At 36.6% G+C, this 15,883-nt stretch overlaps 2 long non-coding RNA genes across 2 annotated transcripts; both read right to left on the reverse strand.

Moving 5' to 3' along the window:
* Nucleotides 1-1,945: 1,945 nt before the first annotated feature.
* LOC113361331 lies at nt 1,946-3,349 on the reverse strand. The gene is made up of 3 exons (XR_003365080.1): nt 3,226-3,349; nt 2,550-2,603; nt 1,946-2,153 (listed from the first exon to the last, which is right to left on the reverse strand). It is a non-coding gene; the product is annotated as an uncharacterized LOC113361331 (long non-coding RNA).
* A 542-nt stretch (nt 3,350-3,891) lies between these two features.
* LOC113361332 lies at nt 3,892-6,230 on the reverse strand. Its single transcript, XR_003365081.1, has 4 exons — nt 6,118-6,230; nt 5,972-6,036; nt 5,050-5,385; nt 3,892-4,241 (listed from the first exon to the last, which is right to left on the reverse strand). It is a non-coding gene; the product is annotated as an uncharacterized LOC113361332 (long non-coding RNA).
* Nucleotides 6,231-15,883: the final 9,653 nt, after the last annotated feature.

A 15,883-nucleotide genomic window follows, 5' to 3' on the forward strand; every position in this document is an offset into this window, starting at 1 on the left:
TGTTTCAATGCTTGAAATGAGAGTTTAGATTATATAATCATGTACTCCTTGAACCGAAGTTTTCGAACTTTCTTGATCAAGAGAAATCGGTAGGATTGTGGAATTGGCTTGCCAAGTCCGCGAACCCAGTCCGCAGACTCAGTCCGCGAACTGACGGAAGTTCTCGACCGAGAATTTCCAAAACTCGTTTGTGTGCTAAGTCCGCGAACTGGCGGAAGTTCTCGACCCGAGAATTTCTGCTGAGTTTGGAAAACTCAACCGATTAGCTTAAGTCCGCGAACTTGTTTGTGAACTTAAGAGGTTATGATCTAAAGATGTGCTCTGAACATGAAACATTACTTATTAAGGAATGCTTTATGCAAATCATGGCTATAATGTTCATGAGTTGATTCTAATCGAATCGAATCATTTTTGTTTCAATTGTGTCTTGTGTAGTTACATAAGATCTCATAGCAATTGAAAAACTCTTAACTAGTTCATTTGAGTCAATTGAACTAGTTATGGTGAAGAAGAACATGATTAATATGAGATGCTCATATGGTTAACCTTTTGGGTGATCATGTTGAACCAACATACGTGTACTCGTTTGGGCATGGTTTTATCAAACCCAGTAAACGTGTACCCAAGTGTGTGTGACAAGATATGTCTTTCGATCTAACGGTTGAGAGATATTGGCTTGAATCTAAATCAGGTTTTCATCTAACGGTGAATAGAGTTTGTTTTGTACCTAAGGCAAAACCCCGATTTGAAAGCTATATAAAGGAGACATCTAGAATTGAGCAAACCTAATACCCACACGTCTGTGTGCTACTAGTGCTCTCGCTAGAGTCGATCTCCATTAACTCTTGAGTTTCTTCTCTAAACTCGAGTTAACGACTTAAAGACTTCATTGAGATTGTGAAGCCAGACCGATACTACTTTTATCGTAGTTGTGTGATATGATCTTGCATCTTCTATAATACGAGTACAATCGATTGATTGGCTTGAGATCGTGAGAGTTCTCCGATAGGCAAGATAAAGAAATCACAAACATCTTCGTCTCACTGTTTGTGATTCATCGACAATCCGCTTGTGTGGTCCGGAAGTATTGTAGAGAGGTGATTGATTAATCTAGGACGTTCTTCGAGAATATAAGTCTGGATTATCAATTGTTTCCTGTTACCTTGATTTTATATCTAAAGACGGAACAAAACCTAGGGTTTATCTGTGGGAGACAGATTTATCCTTTCGATAGACTTTTCTGTGTGAGACAGATTCGTTTATTATCAAGTCTGTGATTTTGGGTTGCAGCAACTCTTTGTTGTGGGTGAGATCAGCAAAGGGAATCAAGTACGTAGTGTCCTACTGGGATCAGAGACGTAGGAGTACAACTGTACACCATTTTAAGGTATTAGCAACCTACCATAGATGTTGCTAAACAGGGTCGCAACAGGCTTTCGCTGTTGCTAATCATGGTGTCACAAGTTTTAGCAACGACGTAAGCTTTGATGCGAATCTCGGTCAGCAACGGCAATTCTCAATGGAGGTTGCCGTTGCTACATTTTTAATTAGAGACAACAGTCTTTTGTTGCTAATTTGTTGCTATTTATAGGAATACCCTTACCCGGAACCAGATACTGTTGGTTCTGGTTCTAATTTATTGGTTCTAGTTAGCAACAGAGCACTAAGGTTGCTAATTTTTTGCAACCACAAAAAAAAAGGTCAAGTCTATGTTTATTGACCTAGTCAAAATTCATTACCCCCATATTCCCCCCCCCCCCCTGCAATTATCCAGTTCCCCATATTCAACATCCACACAATGGTAACATATTTACAAACTACAATGACAATACAAAACTGATACAAATGTAGTTGAGAATCACCACTGATAATATTATCATAAAAGAAAGGATTCTTCAATTGATACAAATCTACACAAGTAAACTTATGTATGTTGTGACTGACATACAATATTCGATCAATGTTGATGTTTTTAAAATGGATGGGTAACCTAGTTTGTGTCAACTGACAGAGGCTTTGAAAAACAGGGAAAGAAAGACTAAATATCACCAGAAGTATCACCAGACTCCGCTTGCTTAACCAATCTCCTCAACAAAGATTCAACTGTTCTAAAATATCACCAGAGTATTGCTTTTTGACTTAAGGCCAAATACCTGCATAACAACCAACTTGATGTTTCAGTATTGATCTCACAAACAAAAGACTAAACCACAAGTCAAAACCATGTAAACCAAATATCAACAAACTCTGTTATAAGTGAACTAAATGGAGATGTATGAGAATAAGAGAACAATAATACAGTCTCCATTGTGCCAGACGCATTAGTGGACAATTAATGGACAATAATGTCTAAATTTTCAATTCGATGTAGCAGACCGAGATAATGAAATATAAAGATATTGTTATAGATGCTACCAATCATTCCTTGACCAGGTTCATTTTCTCCCCCACCTACCCCCAACCCCACACACACATACCCTTACCCTAACACACGCATTGTTCAAGGCCTAAATCTATTTTATTTACGAGAATACACTAAATGCCTTCACCTTATTCACCTTTGCCAGGAACGCTGTTAGGAGTGCAATCTGCTGATGGGGATCCTACAAGAACAGATTCATATAGAGTTAGAAAATGCCCTTGTTTTCTACTTGGATAGATATACTGGACCAGAGAGCATGGACATTAGTAAGAATTCAAATGCCTAAAGATTTAAGATATCATGAATTTATAAGGCGACCAACACTTTCATCTCATACATAAGACTTTATCAAAACATTCAAGTACATCCCAGGATATCACTAGTCTAGTTATGAGGACAAATTGGTCAGATGGCGATGATCCATGGATTGACATGTTACTGATGATGAAGTAAATGCAAAATTGCCACAATTTCGATCAAAAATTGGAAGTCCCATGTATAACTTCAATTTACATGAAAATTTGGATCAAAAATTGAATTTACATGTATATTTGGATCCAAATTTGGATCAAAAAATGAATTTACATGTATATTTGGATCAACAATGAAAATTTGGGTCCTATCTTCCTAAAATCCAACCTCAATACCATACGATCGCACAAGCAAATAGTATCATGTTCAGAATTGTTTACCTAATCCAAAGGAATGAAATGACTGTTCAATCAGCTAAATTCTAGTTTGCAAGGTCTGGCATTATAAGCTTATGACTTATAGACGAAAGCTTTCAAAAGAAGTTTGTTTACCTTCGTTTCAGAGTAGTTGTTGATCATGAACATTCAGAAACTACTGTTGTTGTGAGTGTATCTACATCATGTAGAAGGACAACAAAGGGGATTGGAATTCACAGGTCGGTGCAGAATGGGGAGCCAGACAGCACATGACATAAGCTTTTGCTGATTCCTGCGAAACTTTAAGAGTGTTAAAATAAATCATACATCGCATATAAATCTGACAACATATTGATACAATAAATCTAAGAGTAAGTAGTAACATTACCTGAATGTATCTTCATATTTTGTTGTTAATAGACACACTGAAACTGCCAATTACACAAATATGAAAGAATTAGGAACTTGTTGAATTATGAAAACCCACCAGACCCAATGGCTTCATGGGAGCAATGAAAATCACAACAGAGACTTACCGGAGAAAGGTCAGCAACAGCATAATCCCGTAGCAACATCGCGAACAGCATATTACCTCAAAAGCAATTATATACTGAGGATTAGTATCCAACAGAACTCAATATGATAAGCATAACCAAAAGAAGTGTACTTACCAGGGATTGATATTTCCCCGGGTGGCTACTACTTCAATTGACTTGCACTGCAGTCACCTGCGCAAACAAATACAACAGAACCCAAACCACACACATCCATAAAGAAAAACTGATTATATTAATACTGCCGGTTCACATAGATACATTACGATTCAAAGTTTTTTAAGCACAACTGCTTGAGAGTCTTTCTTATCCAGAACTGCATAAAAATCTGTCTGAGAGTCTTCCTTATGCACGAATGCATAAGAATCTACATGCTAGCATGCTAAGCACATGTACAAAAGTGTTTCAAAAAAAGCAAAAAAAAAAAAGATAAAGCACAACTGTCTGAGAGTATTCTTGAAAGGAGACTGACTTCTCCCTGTTGGAAAGTGCTTTCTGTCTGGCTTCTTGAATTTTTTTTCTTTATCGTTCACCAGTGCCACCAAAGACTGAGATTTCGTTCACTAGTGCCAGCAAAGACTTCCCTGGTCCCTCTCACTGGAGTCGATGTATTGAAAATCAGATAATATTTGCATGTCTCAGTAAAAAAGCTTACTTAGTATATTTTAAAATGGAAGAATGCGATTAACAGAAAGTTGCGAAATAAACTCAACAGGAATATCATCAAGAATACGTAATTACATCGTAAAAGCTTACTCAAATTAGATGTTGCAAACAATCATTTCCAAATGGCAAATATTAACCGACAGAGATAGTATTTGTTATACATGTTCTTTGATTTCATCAATAACAGGTTAAGACCCATGTCCCACCAGGTGAGGTTAGTGGGGAATTCAATGAGGTTAGTGGGAATTCAGTTATGCTGCTGACTAATAAAAACACCGTGATATAAAGATGAACAAGAACGAAGATGACATGAAGACTATCGTTTTAAATTATGAATAAGTAGGCGCTGTTCTAAAACATGCATTGTAAACAGTTCAAAAAGTTACAGCCAAAAGCCTTCATTGTATGGGAAACCTGAAGAAGACAATCAAATGAGCAAAATTGTGGTTACGTCATGCTATATATCGTTTCCATTATCAGCCATGCCCAGTCTCCCGTTAAAACAAAAATGTGGTTACGTGCAAAACACCAGGCAAGGTACTTTAAATCTTCCACCAGTCATCTCATACTTGCAAACTGCATTTTACCACACTAAATGCAAATATAGGTAAAAACAAATAAGGATTTCATCTTCTTCCCAAAACTCGGATGGTTTTACTAACAAGAATCAGCTGCTACTTCAATTTATGTCTAAAATTCTATCCAAATTTTTGAATATTTAGGGGTTTAATTTAGTGACCTGTATTATCATAAACCGACTGTTAAAGTCATTTTCGAGCACTTCCACTTGAATCGCATTTCTTGTTTTAGCAATTTTTAATTTTCCGGACTGCAAAAATACAAAGAGGCGATCAGAAAAAACATCAATAAGTAAGTGATGAAGTTGATATCGGGCATTGACTCAATGTCCACCATTCAAGACCACAAATACCGCGCCATAGCATCTCAGATATAAAGCTCTAAAAAAATCAGAAAGAGCATAGGGGATGTGAAAACTTTGTACACGTGGCGCCAATTTTAGCCAGTATCATTGATTCGCTTCCAAAGCACAACCATTATCATTTGATATTCATGACTGCAAAATTGTAAAATATGAAATAAACATATATTTTTATGGAATATGAACCTATGGAAAACATAATTTGCATTGACCTATTAAAAAATAAAAGATGTAAAAAATATCCCACCAAATAAATATGAAAAAGCTTTCTAGAAAATAAAAAGTAAAGAGCAAGCATACACTTGGTACAGAAAAGCATTCATACAATTTCAAGAAGCTTTCCAATTGCAACCCTTTTAAAAAAAAAGAACTCCTATAAGGTTCAACCCTTTTAAAAGAAAAATAACTTCCATAAGGTAATCCTACCATTGAGAATAAATAATTTCCTAAAACGCTAACTCTTCCACAATCAAAAGACAGAATCACATAAAAGATGTTTACTTTCAAATCGTTCAATCAAATATTATATCTAAAGTATGTGGTAGCATAAACATGATGTATCACCTAACACCTCAAGCAGCTGATGTTTGTGTATAACATTTAAACTCAGAATCGGAAAAAAAAAAAAAACAGAAACCCAAATCTCACAGACAACGAAACCTAAAATTGAACCCAAAATCATAAAATTAAAACGAAAAGATGATTATCATAAAATTATTACCTGATTATCATATCGATACTTCCAAATCTCAAAAATGACCTAAAATCTCAGATCGGTGCTTCTAACTGCAATAAAAATTCCAACCGAAATCCATTAGCAAACATAAACCTAAAACCAACAGATACACAGAACAAAGCGATTATTACCTGTTGACCGAACTAGCTAGGATTTCTTTGGTTCAATCGATTATTACCTGATGAATTTATGCTCTTGATTATAAAGAAGTTAGTTGAAGAAGAGACTAGGGTTTGCTTTTGAATCTGAGATGGGGTCTTGAGATGTGAAAAGACTGATGGTGGTCATGTGATCGATCTGGTTAAAAGGGTTTGGAGTTGTTGATGAACTAGGGTTCTTCGGAGCTGCAGCTTGAAGAAGAAAGAGAATGAAAAAAAAAATGTGGCTGAGAAAACTCAAAGGATGGAAAGATAAGGCGGATAAGGTTGAAGGGTGGAAAACAAAAGAAGACGACTTGACCAAACTTTGACTTGGGTGTAAACATAAGTCAAAGTGTTCCCGACCACACGCGTGCTTCGCATGCATGAACAACCAGCGGTTGCTAATAGCAACCGAAATTCCAAGGTTGCGAAATTAGCAACAGGATTCCGCTGTTGTGAAATATTAGCAACCGAAATTAGCAACGGAAATTTCGCAACGACACTAGTGTTGTTGCTACTCTGGGTTGCTAAAACCTTAAAATGGTGTAGTGACGTAGGGGTTCAACTATAAATCAGTCCGAAGTTAGCTTGGAGTAGGCTAGTGTCTGTAGCGGCTTAATACAGTGTGTATTCAATCTAGACTAGGTCCCGGAGTTTTTCTGCATTTGCGGTTTCCTCGTTAACAAAACTTCTGGTGTCTGTGTTATTTCTTTTCCGCATTATATTTTATATAATAGAAATAATACAGGTTGTGCGTTCGTGATCATCAACTTCTCTAATCCAACTTTTGGTTGTTGATTGTAGTTGATTGATCCTTGGACATTGGTCTTTGGTACCGTCCAAGTTATCTCTCTTTGATAAAGACTCGCTATTGATTTTAGCTTGAGTAGAAATCAAATCTAGAGATTGAGATAATAACTCCTTGAGATACTTTTTTTTTTATCTAGATTGAGTCTGACTGTCTAGTTGATTCTCTAGCAAAGTATTTCGGAGTTAGTCCATACAGATTGCTAAGCGAAATATTGGGTGGTGTTGTTAGACCCCCGCTTTTTCAATTGGTATCAGAGCAGGCAAACACGTTAAAGACCTCGTCAGTCTGTGTTTGTAGCGATCTGACTCTATGGACAAGAGTATTATCTCTCACAACGCAACATCAGTACAGGACCACTCAGATAAGTTTCAAAAATCTGAAACCACTGAGGAAAATTCCTTCTCGTCTCCTTCAACCGAATCTAAATCCAACTGGAGGAAATCTCTTGATGAACAGTTGGATGATCTCTCGGATGATAGTGATTCTGAATAAGGACCGAGTCTTGATTAAGAAGTTTCTCGATACATCAAGTTGTTTAATCGTGAATTGAAGGAAACAAGAACAACTGATTGCTTGAGAAAGTATATGAGTCCTCTCTGTCAAGAAAACAGAAAGTTGAGAAAACTCTTCAAAGGATATGATGGTGGATACAGACTATTACAATCTATCGTCAAAGACCACGAAGAAGAGGTTCGCTCAAAAACTCTGAATGTGATAATCTTCTGCGTAACCTCTGTATATTAAAAGAGAGACTTGCTGTAAGTGAAGCAAAATGTGATCTCAACAAAAGTGTTTCAATGACAATGAACGCAGTCTTCTTACCAAAGAAAAATCCTTGGAAACCAAACTCACTGTTGCTCTTAATAAGGTAAAATCACTGGAAGAGAATCTAAATAGATTCGGTTCTAGCTCTACAAAACTGTCTTCTATGCTGGGATCTTGTAAAGAACCTCATGATAAACGTGGGTTGGGATATAAAGGAATAGATTTTCCTAACTGTGGTAAGAATAAGTTTGTTAAAGCTGTTAATATTTCTCCATGTGAAGAACCTGTTGATTGTAGTTTTTTTTTAGTGATAAGTAAAAGTCCGTTGCTCGGACTTGTAAAGATTTAAAAATAAAAATATATACACAATATTTGTCACAGGATCAAGAGACACTAGGACACAGGATTCCACCATTAATCATTCACACAATTCATATATTTATTCGAAACAATTATAGCTCAAATCATAAGGACTCTCATTCTTGCCAAGGTAGATTTTTAGAATATTTATTGTATATCACTAGCATGACGCATCAAAAGCACTACGACCAAGCATACATCATTGTACGATATCACAACCAATCAAGAAAAATCATAAATCGATTAATAAAAAGTGCAAGTAGTCAAAAAAAGAATTAATATAATTATCATATGTGTAAAGAACGGCTTCCTCCATCATCCTAGTGTTGGGGTTTAGATAATCATAATAATCATGTTCTCAAAATATATATTTGATGCTCAAAGTATGATTAAAAGAGTCAAAAGTTATAAAACAGTGGTTCTGAGACTCACAAAACACGTCCAGAAAGAAACGATGCCAGAAAACTGCAGCTAAACTGCGACACTTCTCTACTGCTGCTGGAACTGTTGAAGAACGACCGTCTTTGGCCGTCCGTTCTTCGTGTTCTTGAGCTCCTCCTTCTTCTTCAGCAGCAGCAGGTGAACAATCCTGCAAGTCCCGATTTCTCGCTCCTCTCGGCTCTGGCTCGACCCCCAAACTCTTGATCCCCCTTCTCTGTGATACCAGAAATCTATTTATACTCCTCAGCCTCATTTAATCACGCCATAACTCAAGATAATTCTATCTTTACTCGGCTTAAAGAGAAAATATTTTTTGGATATTTTCTTCCTTTAATTAGCTCTCCACGCGCTGAAATGATGTATAAACACTCCAAACATGATCTTACACGCTGTAGAATTGATTCAACACTCTCCAAACACATGAGTACACGTCTAAATTTGATGTGATCGTGTGATATTCATTTCTTGAACGTGCTTCATGATTTCTTGATTGCGATGATTCCAGCCAATTATGATCGATCCTAACACCCAAAATGTCTTCCTCTATCCATATCACAAATACCCATTGAAAATCAGAGGTTTAATCGAACTCTAACCCCTCCAAAAATCGATCGACCCAACTGCCAGTGAGAAGAAATATTTTCCCGTCTTTTTCCAAAATTTGAATTATGAGAAGAAAAGTGTCCTCCCCCTAATCCTGTACGGGTGTCCCTTTAGCAATTGGGGTGGAAATAATAATTTTGGGGGTGGAAATAGTAATTTTTCTGGGTTCCTCCGGTACATTTCTGGGACGCTTCCGGTGCTTTTCTGGGGTACGCTATCAACGGAGCTCCAAACGCCGCATTTTTAACCAATTTCGCCGCAAGGGATTATTTCTCTAAAAACACCTATAAATAAATAAAACACCATAATAAGTACAAAAATGGGCACTAACAGTATATACAAATGAGATATATTAGACACATAAATGCGTCTATCAAATACCCCCAAACTTATTATTTGCTAGTCCCGAGCAAATCAAAACTACAAAATAAAATCCTAACTCACTTTTGCAGGCATCATCGATTGCATTTAGAATATGCAATAAGCCTTTAAACCCCTAGGTGGCCCTAGTGGCCGAGTTATAGTCTCGGAAGGGCTTGCCAGAGATATACCCACAAAATCATTACTCCAGACCCTAACTATCTACGCAAAATCTTGGAAAGCACTAAAGAACCTCCTTGGTTGGCATACTTATTAATTACAGGAGGAAGTTCCCTGATGCGAAATTCCAATTGTTGTATACGAGTTTGCACCCAAGTATACTAAAATTCATATAAGTGACAGAGCTCTACTAAGATAGTTTCACGATGGACATCATAATCGGAGTCAGACTAATCATATGGATAGATTAAGAGATGGATATAGAAAAAATATAGATGGTTTTGATGTTAACTAGGTGAACGATGTTTCTCATATCTGTCTGAAGGCTACTGCCAAAATAAACCTATCCTAAATGACTGAGATAGTCTGACTAATATCAAATCACTGGCATATACAAGGGAACCAGTGTTCGATAATCCTAACTCTAGGTCAACACAACTGGCATATACAAGGGTTCCAATGGCCGACTTTATTGAATTTTATTCCGTTTGGTCAAATGGTCTGGTCTAAAACTTTTTTTTTTTAATTTTTTTTTTCATAACTTTTTTTTTTAATTTTTTTTTTCTTTCAATACTCAGTCACTCTATTTTACCCTAGCAGTGGTAACAACTTGAATCGTGAGCCCCACCTAATCACCTAGAGAAACATAGTTTAAAAATAAAAATAGAAACATAAATGAAAAGGACTCAACGAGATATGGCGAAACTATCATGTTATTTCTAACACCTGAGCTCTGTGCTTTTATGAATAGAATCTTTAGATGTTTCCATCTAGTCAGATTGATCCCTCAACTCCTCAAACCAAAATGCTTCCATCCAGTTAGATTTGTTAGTGCCATCCTAAATAAGCATAAATTTCTAGGCTCTGGAGTTTATTTATTATGAAACTAAAAAGTTTCTCCCATACCCCCAAACTTAAACCTAACATTGTCCTCAATGTTCTAAAGATAAAATTAAAAACATGAACAAGGAGAAACTGTTACCAATGAAGCAAAAGAGATAAGGAAAGATATTACCGTGTCGCATGAATATTGGGTTACCTCCCAAGAAGTGCTAAGTTTAAAGTCTTCATCCAGACTAAGCAGGGATTAGTCACCACGTAGAATCATATAGTAACAGTCGAAATAACTGTGGGTCTTCAAAACTAAATAGAGCTGACCAAAGGAAAATGCAATGAACCAAGAAAGTGAACAAGACTAGTATGCCCTTACTTAGTTTCCTGATTAAGAAATTTATATCTAATTGTGGTTCAGGTTCAGGTTCTATGAAAGGGTCTAAATAGAAAATTTTCATTGGTTGCGTTTCTTCATAGGTGGGATCCGAATCATTAGGTCCTAGAGTCTGAAAAAACTCAAATATGATCTTAGAAGCGCACAATAATAACCTAAATAACTGAGGATCCTCTAAGTCAATAAGATTTGACTTACATAATTGACCACAACGAGAGTAGTGATCATTCTTAAGAAAATGTGTCGATTCTAATTTCCTAAAGCATTTAGGTTTAGTCTCACAACTTAATATTCGACACATTTGGAATATAAACGTTCCCACAGTTGGAAGAAAACTATTTGGTGGGAAAACAAAGTCAATCTGGGAATCATAGCCTGGGCAAACCACATCAACCAGAGGATGGGTTTCTAACGATTGAACTTCTTCCTGGACATCATTAGGTTCGGGAAAACGAGTATGAAGGTAATCTTGTAAAATTGTCGAGGCAGAGATATCAAGTCCTAAGTGAAGGGACTTTCTGAGAGTTAAAGGTAAGGCACTAGGAAGGTGATAATCACCCCCAAACTTAGAGTTTTCAGTGTCTCTAGATAGACTAGTTACAATCTCCCTAATTTCTGGATCATTAGATTCTTGAAAATGGTCAATTGATTCTTCTAATTTATTATCAGGTAGTGCATCTTTACTCATCTCTACGGGTATATCTTCTTCATCTAATACTATTGTTTCTAAGTCGCTAGACTCTAAAACAACATTTTCGTAATAAACCCGTTCCTCTAAACCACTATCGGCTTCGTAATCAAAAGGAAAAACTACATCGTCTAAAACAGTGGTATCCCTAATCAAATCCTCGTCCTTTTGAATAGGTGAATAATCATAAAAATTATTTGGATATGAACTAGAAATAATATAATCATTATAAAGCTCAATTGGATTAATAGATTCCTGATCACTATGCCTACATATCTCAGATTCTTCATTACTACTATCCTCATCATCATAATAGTACAAAGATGATTGAACCTTATCTAAATAATTAGTGTCTTTTATTCTAGCCTCGTCCTCTAAATTAGGCAAATATTCACTATTGATATCAAGGGTAGAATTAGAAACCCTATTTTGGAAATTTAGATTATTTCGAGCAGCATTAGCCAACTTTTCATTTTCTGCCTCTAGACGTGCCTGAATTTCACTGAGCATAACACTTATACGTTCACCACTCTCGTTTATCATCTCAGAATATCGTGTACACTCTTCTTTTGAACTATTCATTGCAACTAAACGTTTATACGTCCTTTCAATCCGTTGTTGGGTCTCTTCTAGAGAAGGAACAAGTTCAGAAATATCATAATCATGACTAGTTTCCAAAAACGAGTAACCAGTACTACAGTGTTCCTGATTTTCTTGCTCGTAAGACCAATTCGTGTGTGGATAGTAATTGGGCTCACCATGGTATGAACCATAACCTTGAAAAGGTTGGCGTTCCCAACTAATATTCCCACCATGGTCATAAAAATGATGATGTCCATATTCAAATTCAGATCGATACTCATTGTATTGGCTTCTGTCATACCAGTTCGACATTCTTAATTGCAAGGGAATTCTACACAATCACAAACAAGGATGACTCGACCAAATCAAACCTACTGATTTCTAGCAAACAAAAAGAATGATGGCTCCACTTAGATTGTTTCTAGACCAGCTTCTAATCCTTCGAAAGGATATTCGTTACAATTTAAGCAAACCCCTCTGGAATCAATCCGAGTCAAAGTAAGTTGAATTGAGGCGAGGGAAGCTCAGTGGAGCTTTGATACCCAAGGCCTCACCGCTATCACAAGGCGGCGCAGTCACGCATTCAACTCACAGAAACCATCATGAACTTCGAGGTGTGCTTAAGAAAGTAACCAATATCCTTCGAAATTTTTTCCTGATAAGAGCGATACCCTATCGGTCTCGTTCTAGTCAAGTTTTAAGCTTGGGTTCGCGTTAGGTTTCGTTTTCCTAAGGCGGGCAAGAAGGGAGTGGTGATGAAATCCGAACCCTTATATTGTATTGGTCAGGTCTTGCCCTTTACTAGGAATTTAAAAACAACCCAAATTCGTCCTCAATCAATAAATCACCTTAAGGAATACAGTAAACCCGCTGATAGGGGATTCGCGGGTGTTTCGAAAGCTTACCTCCCGTACCAGACGGGGGATGAACCGTTGAAGTCGACTCGGGCCACTGACTCCGGTGTCAGTGTGCGAACCCGAGGGGCCGAGACGATATTGTAATCGTCGTCCTTCCCTGCACACAGTTTATATTTAAGGGTACCCTTCCGTAGGGTATAAAAAAATAATGTCCCAAAATTTAAAGTCCAAAGTCCATAAAAAAAATAAAGTGCAAAAGAAAAATAAAGTCTTAAAAAAAAATACAAATATCTCTCTTTTTTTCTCTCTTTTTTTTATCAAAATAAAAAATAAAAAAAATTTCTTCTTTCGCCCCTTTCGCTTTGCCTTTTACTCCAATCTTTAAGTATTCACCAAAAACTTTGGAAAAATTTTCTTTCGCTCAAACTTCCAAAATCTGAAAGAAAAAGACAAAAAACCCAGAAACGTAAAGAAGAACAAAAATAATTAAAATAAATAAAAATAAATCTATACACAAGTCCGCGTCGGCGACACCATTTTCTTGTAGTTTTTTTTTAGTTATAAGTAAAAGTTCGTTGCTCGGACTTGTAAAGATTTAAAAATAAAAATATATACACAATATTTGTCACAGGATCAAGAGACACTAGGACACAGGATTCCACCATTAATCATTCACACAATTCATATATTTATTCGAAACAATTATAGCTCAAATCATAAGGACTCTCATTCTTGCCAAGGTAGATTTTTAGAATATTTATTGTATATCACTAGCATGACGCATCAAAAGCACTACGACCAAGCATACATCATCATACGATATCACAACCAATTAAGAAAAATCATAAATCGATTAATAAAAAGTGCAAGTAGTCAAAAAAAGAATTAATATAATTATCATATGCGTAAAGAACGGCTTCCTCCATCATCCTAGTGTTGGAGTTTAGCTAATCATAATAATCATGTTCTCAAAATATATATTTGATGCTCAAAGTATGATTAAAAGAGTCAAAAGTTATAAAACAGTGGTTCTGAGACTCACAAAACACGTCCAGAAAGAAACGATACCAGAAAACTGCAGCTAAACTGCGACACTTCTCCACTGCTGCTGGAACTGTTGAAGAACGACCGTCTTTGGCCGTTCGTTCTTCGTGTTCTTGAGCTCCTCCTTCTTCTTCAGCAGCAGCAGGTGAACAATCCTGCAAGTCCCGATTTCTCGCTTCTTTCGGCTCTGGCTCGACCCCCAAACTCTTGATCCCCCTTCTTTGTGATACCAGAAATCTATTTATACTCCTCAGCCTCATTTAATCACGCCATAACTCAAAATAATTCTCTCTTTACTCGGCTTAAAGAGAAAATACTTTTTGGATATTTTCTTCCTTTAATTAGCTCTCCACGCGTTGAAATGATGTATAAACACTCCAAACATGATCTTACACGCTGTATAATTGATTCAACACTCTCCAAACACATGAGTACACATCTAAATTTGATGTGATCGTGTGATATTCATTTCTTGAACGTGCTTCCTGATTTCTTGATTGCGATGATTCCAGCCAATTATGATCGATCCTAACACCCAAAATGTCTTCCTCTATCCATATCACAAATACCCATTGAAAATCAGAGGTTTAATCGAACTCTAACCCCTCCAAAAATCGATCGACCCAACTTCCAGTGAGAAGAAATATTTTCCCGCCTTTTTCCAAAATTTGAATTATGAGAAGAAAAGTGTCCTCCCCCTAATCTTGTACGGGTGTCCCTTTAGCAATTGGAGTGGAAATAGTAATTTTGGGGTGGAAATATTAAATTTTCTGGGTTCCTCCGGTACATTTCTGGGACGCTTCTGGTGCATTTCTGGGGTACTTCCGGTACGCTATCAACGGAGCTCCAAACGCCGCATTTTTAACCAATTTCGCCGCAAGGGATTATTTCTCTAAAAACACCTATAAATAAATAAAACACCATAATAAGTACAAAAATGGGCACTAACAGTATATACAAATGAGATATATTAGACACATAAATGCGTCTATCACCTGTGTCAGCTTACAAAAACAAGGATTCTACCTCTTCCAAATCTGCTCAAAAAAGAACTACTAAATGTAGGTCCTTCAACTGCTATTACTGCGGAAACAAAGGACACTCTGAGCGAAAGTGTCGACTTCGGATAAGGAATGAAAATCTTCACAACATTCTTAATTGGATTTCTAAAGAAGTTGTTAAACCTATATCACAAATTAGAATCAACCATGTTCGACCTCAAGGGACATACGGTGATAGGGATCTTCCTAATTTTGTATTCAAACCGAAGAATACTTACAATGGTGGAAGGAAAAACAGCAAAAGTGTGACAGATGCTATAAATCAGTTTGGAAGGAGAAAAAGGAACAGAAGGAAGAAAAATGTGTCAAGTTCCCCTAATTTTCTCAAAAAGGACTGTGAATCCAAGACTTCCAATTCAGACTTCTTACATGTCAACAACCGAGTATATGATCCGAAGATTCACATAAACAGACTAAAATGGAATATCAAGAAAACATGGAATACTGTTAATCCAGGTACTTCTAAATCTTCTCTTGATAATGCTTCTTCAACTAAATCTGATAGTTCGTTAATTACCGACGAAAAGAAAAAAGAAGAAGTGAATCATGATGAGATAGATGCTCATCTTATTACACCCTGACATGTTCATGTTGCATCTCTTTGTAATTGTGTCTTGTTAAAAAGGGATGCTCATTGTTCTCAGGATTTTCTCTTGAGAAAGCTGTCAGGATTGTACTAGATTCGATGTTATTTCCGTTTGCTCCTCTACATATTTTCTTTTTGGGCTTCCTTTGTCTATCATAAGCCCGTCTATCTTGCTCGTACACCAACCCACA

This window comes from Papaver somniferum, chromosome 3, assembly GCF_003573695.1.
Source record: "Papaver somniferum cultivar HN1 chromosome 3, ASM357369v1, whole genome shotgun sequence".
NCBI classification, from domain to species: Eukaryota; Viridiplantae; Streptophyta; class Magnoliopsida; order Ranunculales; family Papaveraceae; genus Papaver; species Papaver somniferum.